This window comes from Oryzias melastigma, linkage group LG23, assembly GCF_002922805.2.
Source record: "Oryzias melastigma strain HK-1 linkage group LG23, ASM292280v2, whole genome shotgun sequence".
NCBI classification, from domain to species: Eukaryota; Metazoa; Chordata; class Actinopteri; order Beloniformes; family Adrianichthyidae; genus Oryzias; species Oryzias melastigma.
In genome coordinates, this window is record NC_050534.1 from 11768198 (window position 1) to 11787844 (window position 19647).

The window sequence follows — 19647 nt, forward strand, 5'->3', positions numbered from 1 at the left end:
TTTTATAATTTTCTCAATTAAAATAAGAAAACATCATGAAGCTGGAATGACCGCACCTGCAATGGCTCTCCGTCTGATTAGGGTTCGGCAGAGCTAGCTAGCTCGCTACGCTGTCAACAGGGCGGCTGGTTGGCGTAGCGGGCTTGGTCGGTCCAGCCCTATGGGGTCTGCAACAGACTGGCCTGTTCAGGGTGTATCCTGCCGTATGAAAGCTCAGTATAAAAACCCTTGCATCAAGCGGCCATAATGGATTTGTTTTCTGCCCGCTGATTGAGAAACTGAATCCCTGATTGGTTGATGCACTGCGTCAATCAGAATCAGCTTTACTGGCCAAGTACAGTGTATATATACGAGAAATTTGCTTCCAGTGACTTGTGCTCCCTTGTACAAAAAGATGAAGATAAATATATATATATATATATATATATATATATATATAAAAATATATATATATAACTTCAGCTTCGCCAATCTTCAGATTTTTTTAAGTCTTGACGTGCAATGCAAATTTAGCCATAAAGCTCAAATCCCATCGCTGCCGGACTGATGTGCCACGCCCGACGCCCAAATCCCGTCTGTACATTGACTTAACATTAAAACTCAACACCCCTGCTCACAATTTGCATCTGGTGTCAATGCAGCATGACAATAAAGTTTTGAAAATTAGCTAAACTTTTTCCCGCCAAAAGTGATTGTTAGATTTCATGGAGGCAGCCATTTTGAAATGACCAGAGAAGCCTTCTACTGCCCCTAGTGGAATGATGATGAACTACAGGGCAGGAAATATGGATAGAAATGGGGTTTTGAGAGAAGTATGGATCATTTTAATGAAATGGGGGTCTCAGAAGTGTATGATAGAAGAGTTAAATAATATAAAAGAAAATCATGTTCAAAATATATGTTTACTCCAGAGAAAACAGCTGCAGAGTGGTTGTTTTGTTGCTGTGAAATGCTGGATAACCCTCTGTGTCCTCCCTGCAGAAGTGTCATTTTAATCATGACTCTAAATCTGTGCTGGGTCCACGAGTGGCTGACCTTGTCTCCTGACCCTTACGCCGGGGGAGGCCAGCAAAAAAACACGGCAGCTCGGGGGAGGGGATCAATACGGAATTAGATGATTCACAAGTCATATTGCTGCTGCTTGTCGATTTCACAGGAAGGAGCGCGGCTGACAGTAATCCCATTCAATGGTGATTAATGCCACAAAATGATGATCTGCAACAACACAATCCCTCTCAGTCCTCTCGGGGACACTCGCCGCTTCTTCCTAAGCAAACACTCGTGTCTGCTCCCCATAACCCGGATTTGCTGTGAACTGGGTGCCCCAACAAGTCATAAAAATAGCCAAGCTGTGCATTTATTTATGTTAAAAATGAAGCGTTAGAAAAGGAACAAAGATTCTTGGAGGAAAGTTGACAGCCTCTCCTGTCAGACTCCTGTGGACTTTCCAATACTTGATAAAACTGCAACTACGAAGAGGTGGGGAAGGGCTCGATTAGCTTTATCTACGGTGCTGATAAGAACTGATAACAGGCTTTTAATGGGCTGATTTAAAGCGGCAGATGTGAGAAAGGTGCCTTTCATAAACTCATAGATTAACAGGAGAATTTCTAGAAATTACAACCAATTTTAATACCTCCTGGTTGTAATATCCACATGACTTTTGACTAATACTTACAAAAACCCAAATATTCTGTGTTGCTTTTGCTATAAAAAATGAATTATTTGGAGCTTTCACATCAAAATTTGAAGTGGTGACTCCTCGTATCCGTCTTTATCCACTGTTGCACTCTTGCCAATCCACTCAATAAATGAAAAAAAGGCGAAAAACTGGCAGAAAGTTGGAGTGGGGGATCACCAAAGTCGGCAAGATTAATGATCCGTTGAAAATCCATCGAATATCCATCAAAAAGAGTGATGGGCCGACCAGGAGACTGGTCCACGCGGCCGAACCACGCTGACAGTGGAGATAAAATATTAATGCAGGACGGTTTATAATCTCTCGGAAATGTTGTGCATAATATTTTTCCGGCATTCTGGGAGGTTTTCTTGCCTTCTCTCGTGGCGTCATGCGGCACTCGCATGCTGAGCCGTGCCCACATTAAAATTCAGATTGATCAACTCTTTCCCATAATTCATTTCTCCTTTGGTAGGAACACTGTCACAAAGCATAAGTGGCCATGGAGTTGTTTGATGCGCATGATAATTATTTTAGCCATATGCCAAAGCTTCCCCTGATGTGTCAGAGAAGGATGGAGGCTGCAGACATGCGAAAATTCTCCTCATTCTTCATTTACATTCATTATTTTTTTTTCCAACAATTCTTTTTGATCTTGGTCATTCCTTCAAAGCCCCCCTCACACACACACACACACATACCATTTATGCCGGAGCCGGGGAAAGTGTCACTATGGAAACAGGGGCAGAGGCAGCGGAGGGCTGTCTGTGGAGGCGATGGGGGGATAGGAGATGAGGAGAGAAAAGGGCAGAAAGCTGGCCAGCGCATAAAAAAAAAAAAAAAACTAGAGAGGGTGACAAATTTATCTTATTCACCGGTTAAAACTACATCCGTGGAAGTCTCAAGCTTTATTTTCCCCTTTTTATAAAAGTTGTTTTCCCACTAGATCATAAAGACAGGAATAATTAAAATGAAGTTTCTGCAACAGTTAGATGGATATATTGGTGGATTGTGTTTCAGGTGATAAAAAATGTGTATTTTACATCACATTAACATCAAATCGGGCGTTTTGTAAGTAAAAAATGACTCATATTATAGAGCTTTCTGAACCACAAGAGCAAAAATCTCTGCAGAAAGTGGCGATAAAAGCCTTGATTTTCTTTGTCACCCTTGAGTTTGAAGAGTCGGTTGGTGCAGGAGGTGCAAGACAAGAGAGAGCAGGTTAGAAGAGAAAAAAAAAAGGGGGAGGAGTAGAGGAGGGGGGAGAAAGGGGAGGGATGTTTGATAGTGAGAAGGGGCTTGAATGGTAGCAGAGTGAGCCAGAAGCAAGGAGGAGGCAGTGAAGGAGCAGCTCCTGAGTCTCCATCCTGGAGAAGACGGAGAAGAGCCGGCGGTCCTGCCTCAGCGGTCCTGAAGTTGCGATCATCCATTGTGAGGTATGTTACCACCCCCCTCACCTCCTCCCTTTTATCCTCACCGTGGAGCAGCAGCAGCAGTCGTAAAGCGGTGTTTACTAAGACCCTGAAATTGGAGGACACGAGGTGTTTGTGATCAGATGGAGCAAAATGGGATGTGATTTATCAAAATGTCAGGGAGCTTTTGAAAACTGCTACAAACATTGTGAGTCTTGGCACAGTGTGACCTATAGAAAGGACAGTGTTTACACATTTAGTACAGATGATGCTTAAAAATTCACACACTGATGATTATCCAAAACTACATTTTGACCTGAGGAACGCTCTGCCTCCCTGACCCGAGTCTCCACGAGTATTTGTCAGCCGCTCTCTTCATTAGTGTCATTAAGTGCAGTTTAATGTCATCGCACACGCTGGCCGTATCGATCAGCTGGGCTGCTCCCGGGGGTCCAATAACCCAAACCGGCTATTAGTCTTCGTTTTTCAACATGCGGCAGCAGGCGCAGAGGATTGTCTTTGTGCAGATGTCATGATGTCATTCTAACAGGATCCTCTCCAGCCTGTAGAGAGAGAGAGAGAGAGAGAGAAAGGGGGCTTTTAGTACAGATTAAAGTTAAAAAAGTGTCTCTAATCTGAGCATTCAGAGTGAAGACTCCGCTATGTGGTGTGAAAGGCTGTGTTGTGTGAGTTTCTGTCTTTAACATGTATGATGACGCTCATTTTATTGTAAAGTCAGAAAAAGTTCATTAATGTCATATAAGTAGAAATTCATTTAAACACTGTGTTGAATAAAATGTTCATACAAATTAAGTATTTCTACAATAATTATATTTGTTTCAGCTTTAAAGATTTGTGGCTAATTACTCCTGCTTTAATAGACTTCTTTTTATTAATAAAGTCCCAATAAATGTTGTGTTTTGCATGTTTTTAGACTAAAAATGTCCTTCAAAATCTTAAAAACTGTCCTCACTACTGGAAGACATGACATAATACCTGTTTATCTCTTCTTTTCATCAATTACTTATTAATATATTCATTAAAAATGCAAAGAAATTAAGAAAAAATGTCTTATGTTGCAGAAATGTGAAAATATGTTGCTATATGTACTGATTTTGATTCAACGATTTAATTAGTATTGTAATTTGTGGTTGACGATACGACTCATAGTCGATATCGGTTTATATTGTACAATCCGATTCACTAACTAAAAATTTATGCAGGAAATTTTTCACCAAAAATTCAACCAGTGTGACTTATCAATACTTGGTATTGATCTGTACAAGTGAAGTTTTCCAGATTTCTTGTATTTTTTGACAAACAATCAAGTGTAAATTAAATATTTGTACAAGCAAGATCGTTTAGTTTCATAAAAACCTGCCCTGCCTCAATCCAAATGGTATTTTCCAATATTAATATAATCGAATTATTTCATTTTAAAAGGTATTGGTCGACAATATCTGGTTGGATCATAGGAACCGATTCGTCGATTAATCGCCCCTCCTCCTGATCTCCTGTTGCTTTTAAATTACACACTGTGGGTTAAGAGTCTGACAAGTACAGCAAGTGTAGCGTCCCAGAAGATGCATGTATTCGTGGCCTTCGGGCTGCGACTGCGAGCGCGCGGACGCATGCCAAAGAAAGTATATGGAGATCAATGCAAGCAGCTGTTCTCTCTGCACTTCAAAAGCCGCTCTGTTGTTGGCGCAGCAACGCTCCGACAGGCCTCGCGCAAGGGGATCAAAGGCTAATGAGACAGCCATCGCACAAACGCACCCGGCAGACCCATGAATATTGATACGGCTCAAGAGAGAGAGCGAGATGGAGGCGAGAGGGGTGTCTGCGCTCAGCAGCAGATTAAAGGGAGGGTGGGAGCGCTACTGCATGTCGGAAGGACTTTGGGGTTTTAAAAAAAAGAAAAAGTGCCAAAAAAATGTGGTCAAGGCATAAGCAGATCTTATAGCGACTCTAAAATGTCACTTTGGTGCACCAGCGGTGCTGAAAAAGTTTTTTCTTTCCTTTGAAGACAAATTTTCACTGGTTTTAGGTTGTCCTCATCCTCATTCTGTATCAGACGTGTTCAAATAAGCTTCATTTTTATGATTAATTTGATGACAAAAAATCAAAAGATGACATTGTTTTTACATGACAGTCTCAGCTCCCATCTGAGGCTTTTACAGCAACAGAGAAAGGAGAAGTGAGGCAGGCAGGGAGACGGATGTGGCAGGAAGGCTGCTAAGGCTTGTGGGCAAAACTGCCTCCATCTCGACTTGGGGTCATAAATCTTGCCTCCCCTCCGGGCCTATCTTCCATTCTCAGACCTTCACAGCGGCTTGTTCCGCAGCCTGTGACGAGGAGGCTGTTGTCATAGCCGCTATCGATCTCGCGGGATGAGTTTGGCGATTTCACCCTTCAGAGTGCGGTCACCAAAGTGTCCCATCACGTCTTTGTGTGTCCGTGGGCTACATGTTCTGTTGACACGACAAGGCAGAGGGATGTATTGAGCAGATTAGGGAATGTTTAGAGGTGACAAAAAAATGCTTAAAGTCTCACAAAACCAGAAATATAGTTGAAATTTGACCCATTCCATGGGTGAGTGGTGAGCTGCAGACTCAGATGCACTCAGAAACATGCTTGGATTTGAACTCACAGCCTTCCAGCCTAAGTGCAGACACTCTCCCACAAGGCCACTGAGCTAACTGTTAAGAGAGAGGTTGAAAAATGAATGATCAAGTTGGTTTGGTGTAGCATGATTTTTTCCAAGTAAAAAGTTGAATTTTTATTATTTGCCGGAGTCTAAGGCAAAATTCCATTTCGAAATCCAATAAAAACCCATTTTTGCTGATTGAAAATAAACCGAAAGGCTTGAGGAACAACTGATCCGTCACTGGTTCTCTCCTCCTGCTGTATTTACTCCCAGCTGTTTCTTGCAACAGCTGCTCCACCGAATCTTTTCAAATTAAAGCACAAGCTGTGATTTTTAGCACAAAGAGACTCACTTAAACAATTTTTTAATTTCCTACTCTGGGAGAAGAATTAAACACCCATAGAAAAGTCTTGTATGTTGAAATAAAAATCAAAAATATATATATATATTTTGGACCAGCACATCCCACTCTCATGATTCCCTCCCAGAGCGTACGTTCAGTGTTCAGTCTCTCATCTGTTCTTCCTCTCTGACCTTGTTTACATCCCCATTCTGCAGCACTTATTCTCTTCTTCCGTGCAGCTCGTGTCTGATGCTGAGCGCACTTTTCTCTATGTGGAGTGTTTTGGAGTCTTCGCTTTCATTTTGCATTCCCTTTTGCATCTCTTTGAGTTGTTTGGCCTTGCATTATCATAGATTTCCTGCAGTCATGTTTTCATTTGCATCCGCTTTCTTTAGCATCTGTCTTTGATGCAGATTGTTTTCCTACTTTGTTTTTTAAGTCATCTTCAGTTGCTGTTGGATTTTTTTTTCACTTTGAACTTAATTTGTGCCCTTCTGTAATGTCAAATTGGCTGTGCTTCTGCACTTTTTTCATTCCTTTTTTTAAATATTTTACCAAAGTTTGTGTTTTTTTTCCGTCTGCTACCTATTGATTCTAAAATATGTCTATTTCCATTAAATATGTGTCTAAAAATTTTTTTTTTTTTGGGTCACAAGCTTAAATCTGCAATTTTTTTTTTTAGAAATTGGAAGCAATCACAATATGTTAAAAAATGTTTTACACTTTGTCAAATGTACTACATTATGAATTACAGCATCTCGCTACAAGCTTTAACTGCCCTTTCATTTTTATAATAAAATAAATCAATAGATTTTGCAATATCGAAGTAATTAGACCAAAAACCAGAGAAAAATTCAATTTTCCTTTAATCAAGGACAGTCTGGTGTTCCCTCTATGCAAAAAAAGAGTTTATTAGAATTCATCTTTTGATCAGGAAATCAACTCATGGCTGCCACTGAAAAATTTACTATTGGAGATTTTCAAATTAAAACTACATCCTGTTGCTGTAAAAAACTTTTCCATCCAGATGAACCTAATAGGTTTATGTAGATGTTTTCAAGGACACTCGAGCCCCCAAAACATGTCCATGGAGCTAAAATAGGATGTGCAAAAGTATTATTTTTAATTCAAAATGTAATATTTACTATTTTTCAGAAAAAGTTCTCTCGTGGATAATAACACAAAAAAGCTGCAAAGATCCTTTTTTAACGCATTTTTTATTTAAAAAAGAAAAAAAAAAAGTAAAGAAAAATCTAAATATAACTAAATTTGAGGCAGATGTTGGTGTCTAGGCTTTTTTTTTCTTTTTTGCACAGATTTACCTGAAAGGTACACTTTTCTTATTTTATTAAAACGAAAAATACTTAGAGATTTCTGCATTTAAGTACAAAAAAAGTTTTGAATTCGATTTCAATTGTTCCTTTTCTTGGTTTATGTCAAGAAAAACACATCTAACACTTTATCTAATGCATTATAGTATAAACTAGGGCATCACAATGCACCTGCTCCTTTCATCAATAAAAAAAATCAAAAGATTTTACAGTATCGAAATAATTAGAAAGAGAAGAAATTTTCTTTTTCCTTTAATCAAGTACCATCTAAAGTGTTCCCTGCAAGGAGAAAAGAAAAACCAGTGGAAACAAACTCGCAAATAATCTTAAATTAGAGAGATTTTCAAATTAAAAGCACATCCTGTTGCTGTTTTAGCCTTTTCCAACTCAGATAAAACCAATACATGAATGCAAATTGTTTTTTGAGTAAACATACAGCCCAAAAACATGTCCACAGATCATATATAGGTTTTGACAAAAATATTTTTTAAATCAAAAACTAAGAATTCAGCATTTTTTACTTTATCGGAATAAGTTCTCAAGTTAAAAATTAAGCAAATAAGGGTTAACATGAACATAAAAACTTCAAAGAGCTCATTTATAAACCAAATTTTGGGAAAAGTTTAAAAAATTTAACACAATATCTCTGTTCAGAGCTTTTATTTTAAAAAAATTTATGTCGATACACAATGTTTAAACCTCATTAGAGATTTCTACACTCAAATAAAAAACTTTTTTTTCCCTTTTTCTTGTTTTTTTTTAAATCTTTTTTAAATATATAATAAAAAATGTCAAAAATATAGAATAAAGTTTTGAAGTTTTTGTTAAGCCTTAAAGACTCAAACTGAATAAGAGTGTAGTTGAGCTAATCCACCTGCTGCAGCGTTCCACCGGTGTCGCCACTCCGCTACATCCGTGCGTCATCGCCCCCTTTGTTGCCCCCACTGCCTTCATACATGACTAGACTGATGATATGTTTTAATGAGCGCTGGGATGAATAAATGCATTTAAATCAAATCAAATGCAAATTTAATTTCTAGATAGTGCTTCAAAAAGAAAAAAAAATTCAATCTTACGCCGTGATGGATTTTCAAGAGGGTTTTCACCAGTCAGGCAACTTTAAAAGCAAGTTAAAAGTCTTCTGCTCTTTAAAAGTCAATTAGCTGAAGGCTTCATGGAAATCAGGGACAGTGTTTCATCTGCTAATGTCATTTTGAATTTGAGATGGAATATATTACAGGAATTACTAAATCCTGTCGGATTTAACAAGTCAAAACTGTTATTCTACATTTGTATACACGTATGAACGGACGGAGCAAGGTAAAGCTCCTTTTATTGTTGAGAAAGAATGCATTTATGGATGAGTCTGATCCCAGCGGTCACAGATGTGGCATGTAAATGAAAATGTATTGAGAGTGATGATATTGCGCCGCCATATCGCCGGTGCCTCCACATTCTTTGTCCTCAGGCAGTTTCAAAGCATTTCTTCATCTTGTTTCTTCACCCTGAACCCCACAAGAGCACAACCTCCACTCAACCTCCCAGCCTGCTGAGAGCACTTGAAAGCAATTTTCTTTTAATCAAGTTCACTATAAAGGCCCCTCTGATGCCAGCCTCAGCTACGCTTCCATTAGGTTTTTCTCCCCCCACCCCCCTCCACTCCATCTTTTTGCATTATATTGATTTCTTCATGAGCAGCCTGAAATACTGATCACTGACAGAATGAGAATTTGCCGTGTTTACTGCCCTTTCTTTAGCTTCTTTTTGCTTTTAGATACAGGCTTCCAACTGATCCTTTCTGTTCTGGTTGAATCGGATGGGATCAATAAAAAGAAACTTTCTTAATAAGTGAAAATCATAATTTCCTTTTTCTCTTATTGATTTGGTTAGAAAAGTTTATGTTTTTTTTTTTTGTGACTGCACTGGTTTAATTGTTGAGTGATAAAAGTGGAACAACAGAGGATCGTATGGGGAATAAATCAATAATAAAATCAAGCCATTTGAGCAAAACGTAATACAAAATTCTAACAATTTAAGTCAAAAAACAACAAAACTAATGTGCAAGAAGATCAGAAAAAAGAACAGAATCAAAAAGAAAAAAGTCAATAATGAGAGAAAAGGTAAAAAAGGAGAAGAAAGGCCAAAAGAAGGCAAAAAATTGCCATTTTGAAAATATTTTTTATTTTTTTTATTGACACCACTCTATAGTAAATGGTTTTGTTTCATCAGTATTTTTAATTATTTGTCTTCTAAAGTAACACCTGATTATTATAGAAAAGAGAAGACCCTCCTTTAAATAATTAGTCTCAATTCAATAAATTCAATGTTTTTTTTTTTTCAATTAAAAATGATGCCTATAAAAAAACTATTCATTTATCATTTAAATTGGATTTTCGGTTTTAAAAGCCAATCAAAACATTTGTATTATTGATATAGATGCTGTATAAAAGTGGACCAGTAAAGAAGTTAATCAGATTTAGAAAAAAAATTTATAAATATAACGGCTGCAGAGGGTCCCAAGTGTTTGTCCGCCCGGCGCCAAGTCTGTCACTGTTTCTGTATGTTTTTAAAATACAGTTTTATTAAAGCCACTGAAAGCCCTAACGCTACATGTGCCACATGTGTTCAAGAACGCACTCTAAAGGGACATCGATTTAAAAGTTTATACGACTAGAATTTTGGACTCACGATTGCGCTTTACGTTTCTAGGTTCAGTCGTGGGATCAACGTAAAAATTGGGCGTTAATTAATCGTGGGCGTAAAGTTCAATCGCTTCAACTTTTTCGCGCTTAACGCGGCAACATGTGACCAATCAGGGGCTCTAAAATTGGTTGTGACGCACCAACTATTGTAAACATGGTCATAAACGACACATTAATAATTGCTCTATGTGTTTAATCATTAAATTCTTCTCTTTAATCCATTTTTAAACAGTTGCCACTTCCATTTTTGGAAAAGGATGCTATCCATACATCAGTACAAAATTAGTTTTATTGGCTAATTTTTATTGAACGTAGAGTTCAAGAACTGACTTTAACCCAAGAGTTTTGTACTCAGGCGCCCTTAATGTGCATTTATGAGCATCCACGTACTTTTTTATTAGAAGTAGCCACTTAAACACATGTTGATGAGTCTTGTGTGAACGTAGCTTTACATTAGACATGTCATCCCTATATTACAAAAAAAACACACAACCTCCTGCTTCAGACAAACACAATTTCTGACTCCTTAATAGTCGCCGACCTTGACAGTGAAGCAGACAATCTGAACGTCGCATTGTAATTCAGGTGAGCATTTACACAAGAGCACCTTGTTTGAATTTTTATGAATGCAGATGTGTCTCCCGCTGATTCAATGACAATATCCATTAAACAGCAACACAGGGACAAACCCTGCAGATGATGCTTTATCTCAAATTGTTCATTCAGCCCTCAGACAGTGATTGAAGATGTCTTCACGTTTCATTAAAACCAGCCAAATCATTCTAACTCAATTTAAACTCTCATTAGTCGCATTACAGCAATCATTGTCAGGAGCAAAAACCGCAAAATGGGGAACGTTCGAACTTTATTATATCTATTGAGCACAGATGTTTGCAGGGCTTTACTTTATCACAATTTGACTCAGCCTGGGAAAACATGCAGTAAATAAGCATTTCTTTTGTGTTTTCGCTTCCTCATTGAAGAGTAAAATTTGCTCTAGAATGCCAAAAACATTAGCAGATAGAGGCAAGGGTTTATTTTTTTAATTCAAACCAACAAAATAAGGAGAAAAACATAAAAATATAAGAGATAAAGTGAAATATGTTCAGTTTTGCTTTCAACCAGAACCTAAACTTGAATTATTGGAGTTTCTTCAACCTATTTACATATTTATTAGAGATAAAAAAAATATTTAATGATTTTTTCATTTCATTTGGTGATACTTGTATCGATTTAAAATGGGTACCAAACTAAAACTCAGTATACAGTTGCAGTGCCTAATGTTGTGATCATTAAAAATGTAGGAATTTCATCATTTTATTACAATAGGTAAACCAAAAGTAGAGTTTTTTCTAAGTTATGCTCCTAAAAATAGTTAAAAATTGTTCTGGTACAGTATTTGGATATATCATGATATATATTGTATTGTGGGACATGTATTGAGAAATGTATCGTACCGGTTTATAGGGCTGCCACGATTAGTCGACTAATCGACAACTAATCGACCATTAAAATAGTTGGCGACTAATTTAATAGTCGATTAATCGTTACCTTATATTATATAGAGTCAGAGTGCAGTAAAGATGAAAGTATAATGTATATACTGTAAAGTATAATGGCATTGTGCTAGCTTTTTGGACAATTTTGGCATTTATTAACGTTTTAAGGCTATTTTGGAGTTTAATATTTCATGCTAGCTATAGCTAATTTAGAATTCTTCAGTATTTTAGGCTAATTTGGAGTTTAGCTAATATTTCAGCTACATGCTAGCTATAGCTAATTTAGGATTCTTCAGTATTTTAGCCTAATTTGGAGTTTAGCTAATATTTAAGCTACATGCTAGCGGTTTGGGCTAATTTAAGTTTTTTTTCCCATTTTTTTAGGCTAATTTGGAGTTTAGCCAATATTTCAGCAACGTGCTAGCTATTTTGACTAATTTAGGATTTTTTTCAGTTTTAGGCTAATTAGGAGTTTAGCTTATATTTCAGCTACATGTTAGCTGTTTAGGCTACTTTAGGCTTTTTTTCTGTTTTTTTAGGCTAATTTAGCATTTAGGTAATATTTTAGCAGGCTATCAGCTTCAGTGTTTTAAGCTATTAGCTTCAGCCATTTCAACCACCAACTTCAGTATCTTCTGCTATCAGCGCTAGCATCTTTAGCGGCCAAATTCAGCTAACAGCATTCACACTTGCATTATCAGAGGTAATGCTATATATCTAGTTTTAGTTAGTTAAAATATAAGGATGGTTAAGATTAATCGGAAAAAAATAATCGGTGATTAGTCGACTATTGTAATAATCGTTTGTGGCAGCACTACCGGTTTACGTATCTCCAGGTTCTTGTAATATACATCCCTAATATTCACAAATACGGACATATTCACTAATTACCAAATCAAATGTCCGATTCAACACACTGCTTAGTACGGCTCAAGTATGGTCAAAATAGAGGGTAAAGTTATAGTTTTCATAATTAAAAAACAAATTCCTGTCATTTTCCAATTAAGTAAATCAACATGAATGATTCAAAGGGACATGATCTGCAGCAGCTTCATGCACTAGTTGGTAAAGTTTCACTCCAATCTTCTTATAACCTATTTTAAAATGGATCCAAGTTGTCTTTAAATTATAATTATGACAGATTTTGTCAAAAAGAAAAAAAAACTTGTTTTTAAGAAGTTTCTGCAGAGCAGCAGGAGTTCATTAGAAATTTACCTCTGAGTTTAGAGTGAGACTATGAGCCCTCCCCCCCTTCCCATCATCCATCTGTTTACACGCTCTCCTGCTAGCTTACAGCCCCAATCTAATGTTACTGCTGCAACTAAATTAAATACCAGCCCAGATGAGGAAATCGTAGATATATAGTACATAGATCTAGTAGTTTCTTCTACGTCCCACCGACAATCTTTTTTAAACGCCATTTTCCCGTTTGCTCCTAATTCACAACAATTTGAATAAAGAAATACTCAGAAATGCCATTTATTCTTTATATGTGTCTTTCATCATGAGAAAAATGTCTCAAGAACATGTAAAAACACCATTTTCCTCAGAGTGGATCTTAAGGAGTTCAAAGAAAACTCTATAAAAATGTGAAAATAAATGGATGAACGATCTTTTTTTGTATTTCTACAAAGAGTAAAATTGTGTTTTTTGCAGCTCAAGAGAACATGATGTACAGCTGAAGACTGGCCACCCTTAGAGCTCAGGTGAGTCTGACTTTTCTTATTCTCACTTTAGAAACTCATAGCAAAGATCAATGAAAAAAAAAGAATAGACAGTATATTAAAAAAAAGTGGACGCACAATTTCATGGCTTGTTTGCAGGGCAGAAAAACATTAATATTAATGGTACATTTACCTGTTACTAACTTGGATATAAACTGACTGAGGAGAATCTGAAACATCAATAGTTGAAGAGTTTGTAGAACTGCTTTTCTATGAATTTTAAAGCAGCATCTGAAATCATCAAAGATGCTGCACATTTCACTTTGCTCTTTCAGAGCTGGATTCTCTCCCAAGAGGAAAACCTTTTGTGCCCATACAGCACTGAATTCATTTTGTCAGCCGAGTACACACAGAGCTTCGGCAAAGTACAAGGAAAGTGACTTCAGTCTTCAGAGACACAAAGACTGCGCGAACAATATCCGTCTCCTGCATTACATCGCTTTCGCAAGGTTTGCAGTTTCACGGAATACATAAAGCATAATGAGCAGTGCTGCCCACATGGAATCCATATCAACATATCTTGCATTTAAGAAAAAAAAAAACAAACTGTGATCAAAATGAAAACTTTCCTGATTGAATCTGTGCGAAATCCATTACAGTAAATTAAAGCTCTGCGTGAACACAAAAGCACGAAATGGCAAATATGACAAAGAAACTGCAGAGGAAATTGCAAACTACTAATCAAGAGGAAGCGGTGTGAGCTCAAGCATTGTTCAGTGGATCAAGCGTAAGAAATTGCACCCCAGCCAGCTGCCTGTTTAATGTGTTTTAATGAAAATCCCCCTCAAGAAAAAAAAAAAAAAAAATCCACTTTAAATGTTAAAAGCACTTTAATCCATAAAATAAAGAATTGAAAATGAATAAAGCCTTGAAGTATCTTCACACTGGTTATTAAAGTGAATTGCAGCAGAACATGCAAATAAGAACAGCATAAAAAGCTGAGTTGTTGATAGCAGCGTTCTCTTAATGTCCCACTTCCAGCTTATATTCTGCAGCCCAGCACTGCTGCAACAAGCTAGAGATTATCGGCCTGACTGCAAATAAAATGACTTTTGGCTACATGTTGCTTTTTTAATTCGCAGAAGCAGGCCCAGACTGAGAGAACGAAATAACTCTGAGCAGATTTTCCAAAGAGCTGCGGTGAATTTCAAGCTGTGTACTGAGATCATCCTCCTTTTAGGGGGTTCTACAGAAGAGGATGATGTGAGTGGTGTGAAATATCAGTGTTACACAACACGGACTTAAGTCCTGTTTTTTTTTTTTTTTTGGTCACAGTTTTAATGATGGCACCTTCGCTGAGATCGTGTCAGCGCCAGCCCTCGCGGCTGACATCTTCCAGCCTGTGTTAATGAGATGACTCCACTCCGTCTACGGGGTCATGGATATATTTACAGAAATCGATGTAGCAGCGGAGATCCACGCCTTCCTGTGGCGCACCCTCGCCTCATTTGCATTGCTTTCAGACTTCCCTTCCTCGCCGTTCCATCGCCCTCGCTCAGCTCCTCCGTGATCGACAGACTCCTTCACACTTCTCCCCAGTTTGTGTCGCACATGTTAATTAAAGCCTCTAATTAGCTTTCTCCACTAAAAGGCCGCATTAAATCAGAGCTGGAATGGCAAATGATTCCTGGCATTAGCATAATTGTGTTTTTGAAGTGTAAAGATTCCAGCATTAGGGATTTTTTGTTTCAGTGATTTGTTGTGTTTGTGGTTCAGTGCCCTAGGGGTTACTGGAGGTTGGTCGGATGGGTTGCGGCGCCCGGGGACCGAACATGGCCCCCGCACTCTAATGAGGCCCGCTACCCTCTGATGGAGCAGATACAGGAAAAACAAACCTGCGATGTGCCATCCTGAGGTGGTCCTGAGAGTGTATCAGAGCAGAGAAGGACACTCGCAGTGTGTCTGTGTGTGTCGGCGTGTGACAGAGTAACACGGAGAGTAAACAGAAAGATGATAGCTTGATGTTATCAATATTGCAACTGACTGCATACATTTTACAGAACCACCCTCCCACACACAAACACACATCAAACCCCTGACAGCATTGTTCACTCAGTTGCTTCTTTGTATGTTTGAACACATCAGGCTTCGTAGACTGAAACCCAGCAACGACTGGGAGTTTTCTTTTCTCTAATACTCGAGTTCCTCTCACTTTAGAGCAGATTGACTGGCAGAGTGAAAGAACTCCACGGGAGGCTCAATCTATGAAGGAGCTCTCTGATTGTAGCTTTTTTTTCTTGAATAAATTGAATATTGTGTGCACTAGCTGTGCGCTTGGACGTCTGGCGTGAACTCAAGTCACACTTGAGTTCACTTTCACACTGAGCTGTTTGGTCCACACCAAATCTTCAAACACCTTAATGTTTGACATGTGTGAAAATGTATCTGTGGACTAAGCAGGAAACTCACGTTTATGTTAAAACAAGGGGTTTTTTGTTTACTTGCAAGTGAATCCTGGCGTGTTTCAGAGCCAGCAGACCAAAGAAGGTGAAGTTAGAATGAGGGAAAAAACTCAACAGGGCTAGTCATCAAAGTCATTTAACAGAAAAGTTGATTGTAAGTGTGGTGTTGTGCGGCTTATCTATACAGTATTAGTAATTTTTCCAAAATATCTCACAAAAACGGAAAAAAAGTCTACCCCTTGTGGTATCCAAGGCACATCAACGATGTGAGTGGGATCATCAAGAACCCACAAGACATTTTTTATTGTTTTTTTTTTTTTTTTTTTTTTTTATCTCCACTGGCAGACATGAAATCCGGTCCACCTTTGTCCTCAGTGGAAGGGATGATATGGCAATGCTTGAATGGGGTCATCTTGACCCCACAAGATAGCACACAGGATACTAAGTCAGAGTCAACACATTAATGGAAATTAAAGGGTAACTAAAGCCTTAATCAACTTTTTTTGGCTGTTGACTTCTATAAATGGGGCTTTTAAAGTGCTGCATGTTACTTAATTCCCACATTTTTGACAAATTAAAATAAACTTGTTTAATTCTTGATAACTGAGTCAAAAATCGCCTGTGTGCTGCCCCCTACAGGTTGAATCGAGGTATTATATTTGAATTTCGTGATTGGTCAAACCATTTTAAGTCTCACGTCATGATCTGCAGCTCCAGTAATGATAACAGCCCTGTTCCCCAGCTCCACCCCTATTCCTGAATTTTCAAATTTCGGCTGTGGGTGGAGTCAGCCTCCAACTTCCCTGTTTGGTTACTCTTTAAGGCCTTAGCCACATGCACCTGTTCGGGGGTTGGGTTGCAGGTCTTTGGGTTCGTTTTGGAGGGTCGTAGAGAGTATGTATCTTAAAGGGAGCGCAGTTCACTTGAGGCTTGTAAGGCATCTCAAGAAAATGGAAGATACAATCTCCTGCATCTGGTAAGTGTATTGTGAAGTATTATGACGTAGTGAAGTCGTTGGTGCCGTGACGTCGCATTCTAGTCTTTAGTAAATCACCATCATCAATCACGGTTGGCAAAGCCACTTGAATAAGCAGCGAAATGTTTCATAGGAAGACTTTTTTTATTCCAGTTGCCATGACTCAACCTCAAGACTATACGCCACCTGGATGAATGAGAACTGTCACCGACTCTGACTAGATAATTTCTTAATTTCTTACAGTCAGGGAGTCCTTACTTACCTTTACGTGTTCACTGTGGTGTGTCCCCGGCAACATGCCCGAAGAAAACAATTTCATGAACATTTTTCGTAAACCTGCAATCTTAAAACTTAGTGCAGGACATCGTGGATGTAATGGTGGATAGACCCGACAGAGCCAATGGATGTCCAGGGGAAGTTGTATTTTATTTAAAATGGAAGATGTGTTGTTTTCACTAATAGGTCTATTAGATCCACCATATTACCTGTAGCTAGGTACACTTGTATTTTTCATCCACAGACAGCCCGTATCCATCCATAAGGCCAGTTACTAAGACATAGACAGTTACAGAGAAAGAGACTTTACCACTTCTAAATATTGTAAGATTTGTAGATTTTAGCGACACAAAAATCATCAGTTTGTAGAGCCATGCAGGTTCATAGAGGACAGTGTTATTGAGTTGACCACATCTCCAGAACAACCCCTTCTACCTAATATTTGACGGAATAAGAATTCACCTTAGTGATCCTCTGTGACCATCAAGTATAACATTTTACAGTGAGACTTGACTCAAAAGACTTGGGCTCGCTGGAAAAAAAAATGACTTGCTAGCATTTTTCCCCAAGTGACACGTCTTACATCTCCATCTTCTTTCAAAAACACTTTAAAAAATGCTGATCTGTTGTCCTGAGACTGTCCGATCCATGCCCTAATGATCTCAACCCACTTCTTTATTAGTGCCGGCAGGCAGAAAGTCCGGTTCTGTTCTAAGCTGAAGTGTGGAGTCCCTGGTTTTACTGCTGATTATGACTGTGCTCATCTGCACCCATCAAACATGACTGAAGCTGTCATCCTCCCTCTGAGTTGTGCCTCAGGCTGGACACCGTGTACTTTCTCGGATCGTCCTCCGGGCACTGGTGAAATTATTCCAGTAAATTTGCTTACCCAAAAGCAAAGTGGTCAAAGTGTGGGGGTTGTGTTATTTCCAAGAGTGTTGTCACTGGAATTGTTACTGAGAAAGCTAGATATACATACCACAGAGCGGAAGGTTCTCCCTCTGGCACTGGCTATGCTCCAGGCATGAAAAGCCCATTAAAATGCGCAGCAGGAAGCAAAAAAAAAAAAAGTTTAAGAAATTATGTTTGGAAGAAAAGGACAAAGATGATGAAATATGACTTCATTTTGTAATTGAGCAATTTTGTGTCATTTATCAAATGATTCTTGCTTTGATTCACCGCACCAAAGTAGTGAATAAAACTAAGACAAAAAACAAGAAAAGAGGAAGAAGCTGGAAAGAAAAATGGTCACCAGACAGAGAAATGTGGAGGCTGCTTGCAGCGACAGCCTCTGTTTGAAAATCTAACATTCATTATGTCTGTTTCGCTGGTGCTGGTAGTCGGAGCTGTAGGAGATCGCAGCCAGGCAGCGGAAAAACGAAGGGCGCAGCCAGAGGCTTGATTTACACAACAAAAAGACATTTCACCCAGTGTGACCTGACAGCACTTCATCATTGTTTTTCCAAGTTTTGCCAAGTTTATGCTGCTGCAACTGACAAAAGAAAGTATACTATTATAAAATGCCTGGCTCCCTGCTGCCGCCATCCATCTCCGTCCCTCTGCGCTCGTTGCATCTGTGCTGATTGTAAATCTAAGTCTTGTGAGCAGGTCTGAAATTTACACTTTACCAAGCGGAAACATTGTGCCGAAGTCTTCTATGAACCATTACAACAGCGGAGTGTATGAGAAAAACAAAACTATGTGATACGCAGAGACAAAATTACTAAGTTTAGAAGAGAAAAATGCATTTTAGTGAAGAAATTTCCATCCAAATAAACTAAATAAAAGAATTTAGAGGAGAAATGCAACGTGGAGCATGTCACCTTTTTCTCTTTTATTGAAATGTAAATCATTTTTGACACTTCAAGACTTTTGGCTACAATTTTATTTTTATTTGTGGTTAAATACACCGTAAGAAGCCCTACAATGGACTGACGAAGATTCTCGCCCAGCAGCAGGTGGATAGGCTCCAGCATCTCAATAAAACGGGATAAAGTGAGTCTAGAGGATAGATTGAAAGAAGCAGAAATTTTCGAATTCCTCTTTATTCCTAGTTTATTTAAATTATTGTTGAATTTAATGAGAAAAAATATATAAATATGGCCCGAGTTATGAAATACCTGGTTTTGCAGTACACCCTAATGGCCACTAGGGTATTCCCAAGTATTCTAGCGAGAGTGTTTCCTCTTTTATTGTGGGAGATACTTAGATAAATTTGGGGCTATGTAAAACCCCTCACTCTATACACTTTTCTCAGACAGACATAAACACTTTCACATTTTTCTCTCTTGTTTAAACTCTCAAATTTAAAACTTTCGTGGAAAATAAATCCAAGATTTACTCAAGAAAGTGTAAATGTGACGAACTGCAAGCGAGATCGCAAAACCGTGATATCACGAGGGAACACTGTACACCATTGGAAAGAAGCAAGTACGTAAAGGGCGACATCAGGTTTAGTGTGATAGATAGCTATAGTGGGAATACTGTTCCTTTACTACAATTATATTGATGAGGCGGCTGTGCAACAGAGATAGAGTGGTCCGCCTGTGATAGGTTTGAATCCCTCTCTGCTTACTTATACCGACGTGTTCTCAGGCACTGAACTCCTATAACACTTGTGAATGGCAGCTCTGCAGCCTTTAGTGTAGGAATATTTC

General features: G+C 38.4%; 1 long non-coding RNA gene across 1 annotated transcript in view; it reads left to right on the forward strand.

Moving 5' to 3' along the window:
* The first annotated feature begins 1464 nt into the window (after positions 1-1464).
* The window catches only part of LOC112157291, a 64296-nt gene continuing 46113 nt past the window's right edge, over positions 1465-19647 (forward strand). The window contains exons 1-2 of the long non-coding RNA XR_002921131.2: positions 1465-3114; positions 13269-13318. This is a non-coding gene — a long non-coding RNA (uncharacterized LOC112157291). The remainder of the gene's footprint in view (positions 3115-13268; positions 13319-19647) is intronic.